Consider the following 5542-nt stretch of genomic DNA (forward strand, 5'->3'; position numbering starts at 1 on the left):
GTTTATGGCAGCACTATCAACAATAGCCAAAGTATGGAAAGAGTCCAAATGTCCATCGATGGATGAATGGATAAAGAAGACGTGGTATATATATACAATGGAGTATTACTCAGCAGTCAAAAAGAATGAAATCTTACCATTTGCAACCACGTGGATGTAACTGGAGGGTATTATGCTAAGTGAAATGCTTAGTCAGTCAGAGAAAGACAAAAATCATGTGACTTCACTCATATGAGGACTTTAAGAGACAAAACAGATGAACATAAGTGAAGGGAAACAAAAATAATATAAAAACAGGGAGGGAGACAAAACAGAAGAGACTCATAAATATGGAGAACAAACTGAGGGTTATGGGAGGGGTTGTGGGAGGTGGGATGGGCTAAATGGGTCAGGGGCACTAAGGAATCTACTCCTGAAATCATTGTTGCACCATATGCTAACTAATTTGGATGTAAATTTTAAAAAATAATAAAAAAAAAACAAGGTAATAAAAAAAAAAGAAGTTAAAGGAAGAAAGATCAAACAAGCAAGAAATTATGGCCCAAGGATATGGCAATGAAGACAAAATTTAGCAAAGAAATAGAGAATCATTGTAAGTTTTTGAGCATAGGAGTGGCATGATGAAATGAGCACTTACTGAATGTGGATACTGAGGCTAGATTTAAGGGGACACACTTAAGAGTGTGATGAGAGAATGATGTAATAGTCTAAGCATAATGTAATAAGAGTCTAAATGTCAGTGGGAGCAATGGCAACGGAGAGAAAAAAGGGCTATAAGGATTTTCTAGAGAAAAATTGACGTGACATAGCTTTGGGATTGGAGAGGAAAAGAGAAAATTATAAGATTTGGGCCTGGATGACTTGAAAAATGGTAGAGACATTATCAAACATATTACTATTTTTAAAATAAATGTATAATTTACAACTTTCCTACTTTCATAATGGAATCCAGTCTTCTTATAGAAAAGGCACATACATATATACACAGGGAAGTTAAATTAAAACAGAGATCTAAGTTAATAGGAAAAAAGAAAACTGAGGGTGATATAATCCTCTTCCTGAGTACTAAATTTATCTCTGAACTCCCTTGCAGCTGAGGCAGGTGGCTTCACAGCTGTGACTATCTATATCATTCTTTCCAGAGACCATCTCCTGCCTGGTAATAAATTCTGGAAGAAATCACACTGATCTTTACTGAGTATTATACAGGCATGCCCCATTCTATTGTATTCCACTGTATTGCACTTCTCAGATACTGTGTGTGCGTGTGTGTGTGTGTGTGTGTGTGTGTGTGTGTGTGTTTTACAGATATTGCATATGAAGATTTGTAGCAACCCTCCATCAAAGCAAGTCTATCAGCACCATTTCTCCAATAGCATTTGCTTACTTTACATCTCTGTGTCACATTTTGGTAATCCCCCCCCCCGCCCCATATTTCAAAGCTTTTTCATCATTAACGTATTGTTATGGTGATCTGTGATCAGTGATCTTTTTAAAAAATATTTTTTTAACGTTTATTCATTTTTTGAGACAGAGAGTAAATGGGGGGCGAGGGCGGTGCAGAGAGCAAGGGAGACACAGAGTCCGAAGCAGGCTCCAGGCTCTGAACTGACAGCACAGAGCCCAACATGGGGCTCGAACTCACGGACAGTGAGATCATGACCTGAGCTGAAGTAGGATGCTTAACGGACTAAGCCACCCAGACGCCCCTGTGATCAAGTGACCTTTGAGGTGACTATTGTAATTGTTTTAGGGTGCCATGAACCATGCCCATATAAGACAGAAAACTTAATCAATAAAGGTTGTATGTGTTCTGACTACAGATGTGGTAGAAATAGCAAGAGAACTAGAATGAGAACTGGAGACTGAAGATGTGACTAATTTGCTGCAATGTCATGGTAACATTTTAACACATGAGGAGGTGCTTCTTATGGATGAGCAAAGAAAGTGGTTTCTTGATAGACTTTCCTCCTTGAAAACTCTCTGAAGGCTACTGAAATGACAACAAAGGATTAGAATATGACATGAACTTAGTTGATGAAGCAGCAACAGGACTGGAGGAGATTCCAATTTTGAAAGAAGTTTTACTGTGGGTAAAATGCTATCAAACAGCATCACAGGCTACAGAGAAATACTCACGAAAGCATCAATCAATGAGGCAGACTTCATTATTGTCTTATCTTAAGAGATTGCCACAGCCACCCCAACCTTCAGCAACCACCACCCTGATCCGTCAGCAGCCTCACACTGAGGCAAGACCCTCCACCAGTAAAAAATTATGACCTATGAAAGCTCATTTGGTTAGTAGTTTTTAGCAATAAAGCATTTTTAAATTAAGGTTTTCACAATTTTTAAACATTGTTACTACACATTTAATAGATTATAGTGTAAACATAACTTTTTAAATTTATTTTTGAGAGACAGAGAGAGCATAAGCAGGGGAGGGGCAGATAGAGGGGACATAGGATCTGAAGCAGGCTCTGCACTGACAGCAGAGAGCCTGACTTGGGACTTGAGCTCATAAACTGTAAGATCATGATCTGAGCTGAAGCCAGACGCTTCACCGACTGCGTCACTCAGATGTCCCTCAACATAACTTTTACATGCACCAGGAGACCAAAACTTCCATTTGACCCACTTTATTGTGATATTCACTTTATTGCAGTAGTCTGGAACCCAACCTGCAACATGTCTGGGATATGCCTGTAATAGATATAGTCTCAGTAGTAGTTCCTTAAAAGCTATAGAAAAGGTTCTTTGTATGACTGATGAATTGATCAATATTTGAGAGCATCTATGGGTGCAGTCTTAAGTCATAGTGCTGTGAAGCCTTTTCTAAATGAAATGAGGTTGATGTGGATCAATTTGGGGCGGGGGGGGGGGGTAACAGTCTGCTCATGGCCAGGACATGGAGCTGGGCTGAGGTGGAGAGGCAAGTCATAGCATATCCCTTCTTGCACTAGAGATACTCAACCTGAATTCTGGAGCAAAAAGGGAGATACAAAGACCAGGTCCAAGAGAGAAGGAATATGAGGACAAAGTCTAAGAGTGAAGCTAATTTGCCATGTTTCTTCAGGAATCTCTGGTCATTTCCCTGTCTTCTCTGGGGTCTCATTGACATAGAACAGACAGTCTGTTACCTTGACAGGATCCTCACCAGGTTAACCCAAACCACCTTTCATTGCAACAGGAAATTATCATATGTGTCCTCTTCCCAATCTGTTCCTTGGCATGTGGGACGTGAAGGAATGCCAAGGGTGTAAGTGTGGAGGGAGGGTAGACCTGGGCAGTCACATGCCCTACCCAGAGTTGGCCAGAGAGGAGCATGACCCCATGGGAAATCTTAGAATGAGAGTGTTCTACAGGCACAATTTACCTCTATTTCAATTGTTACCATTAAAATGTTTTTAAACACATCCCTTCAAAATTTTCAGAAAAATACAGCAAACCCTAGGCTGAAACAGAAAATGCTTGCCCTCAAATCACCCTGTCCTTTTTGTAACAGCACTTATCACACTGTAATTGCTTGTTTTCTTGTCTGTCTTTCTGGCTGAATAATAAATAAGTTTCAGAGGGCAAGACCGTGTAACCTCATTCCTCACTATATCTCTGGCACCTATCATTTGTGTTCAATAAATACTTGTTGAATAATGTTGAACAAAAGCCTTCCCACATGTCTCTCCTTTAGCTATTTCTACTGTTCTTAATCCTGACCCAATTTCTTCCTAGGCAAAGAGACTGTCTCTCATTCGGACTTCAGAGGCTTGAAGCTGGAGGTTTGGAATCAAAATTATTGTCTAGTATTTTGTTTTATTAATTTTCAGTAGAGTTGTATTAATAATAAGGGTATATATCAAATATTCTTTTCTCTCTAATCTTCTCTATTTCCTATACCCTAGTTCTTCCAAAAGAAAATTCCTGTGCTTTGTGGAAATCCCTACTACCCTTTTGCCTAAATTTTAAAGAAAACTAATGACAACATGGCATTTACTGAATGTTTACTATATGCCAGCTTCTGTTCTAAACACTTCATAAGTACGAAACCATTTAAAACTCTCCCCAATTGGGAGGGGAGGGTGGATGATGGGTATTGAGGAGGGCACCTTTTGGGATGAGCACTGAGTGTTGTATGGAAATCAATTTGACAATAAATTTCATATATTGAAAAAATAAATAAATAATTAAAAAAATAAAAAAAATAAAAAATAAAAAAAATTAAAGTCAATCATTTACTTAAATAAAAAAGCAATTTCCTAAGAAAAAATAAAAAAAAATGAAACTCTCCCCAATTCTATGGGGTAGGTAGTTATTATCTCCATTTACAAATAAGGAAAAAGAGACAGAGAATAATTTATAATTTTTTTAATGTTTATTTCCAAAGGAGAGAGAGACAGAGTGTGAGTGGGGGAGGGACAGAGAGAGAGAGAGAGAGAGCGAGAGAGAGAGAGACAGATCTGAAGCAGGCTCCAGACTCTGAACTGTCAGCACAGAGCCCGACGTGGAGCTCGAACTCACAAACTGCGAGATCATGACCTGAGCCAAAGTCGGACGCTTCGGAGTTACCCAGGGGCCTGAGACAGAGAATAATTTACAGAGGTGCCTAAGATCCAGGGCTATACATACAGCTGTGCAGATTGTACACCACACAACTCTAGTGGGAGCCATTATATGCCCTATACTGCTGTATGCAGTTGCTTTGCCAAGACCACAGAGCTGGTAATCAGTGCAGATAAGATTCTAACCCAGGCATTCTGGCTCCAGCCCCTACCTTTTTTTTTTTTTTTTTTTTCAATATATGAAGTTTATTGTCATATTGGTTTCCATACAACACCTAGTGCTCATCCCAAAAGGTGCCCTCCTCAATACCCATCACCCACCCTCCCCTCCCTCCCACCCCCCAACAACCCTCAGTTTGTTCTCAGTTTTCAAGAGTCTCTTATGCTTTGTCCAGCCCCTACCCTTAACCATTACACTAACCTAGGGCTTTTTCCTTTCACATAATTTGAGCGAGCCCCTGTGGGGTTATGCTTGGAGTTGGCAATATCCACCCCTCAAAGCTCACTACTGGTGAGTCCCTGATACCGTCAAGGTCACTTCTTTTATATTATTTGGGGACTACTCATTATCATGCATATTGTTTTTATAATCTAGTTAAACAGAACCTCCAAGTAGCTAGAGCTATGATGGGTAAGTCACGGGTAGAAGCTGAAGAAATAAGAGACTTTTTTTTCTTTTTTACCTTCCCTCATACCTTATAAAACCTTTTTTTTTCTTCATGCTAGCAGGACGCCTGAGGTCTCCCATACGTTCTTAATGCCAGCGTAGCAGAGAATAAAAATAAGCAGAGTTAGACTGTTCCAGGCCAGTGGTTCTAAACATGTAGTTACACTAGCAGCAGCAGCATCACCCGGGAGCTAGGTAGAAATGCAGAATCTCAGGCCCACCCCCAATATACTGTATTTTAACAGGATCCCCACGTGATCGATGTACACCTCAGGTTTGAGAAGGACTACTCTTGTCTCTTATTTGCTGCACTGTGATA

This window comes from Acinonyx jubatus, chromosome A2 (genome assembly GCF_027475565.1).
Source record: "Acinonyx jubatus isolate Ajub_Pintada_27869175 chromosome A2, VMU_Ajub_asm_v1.0, whole genome shotgun sequence".
Taxonomy (NCBI): Eukaryota; Metazoa; Chordata; class Mammalia; order Carnivora; family Felidae; genus Acinonyx; species Acinonyx jubatus.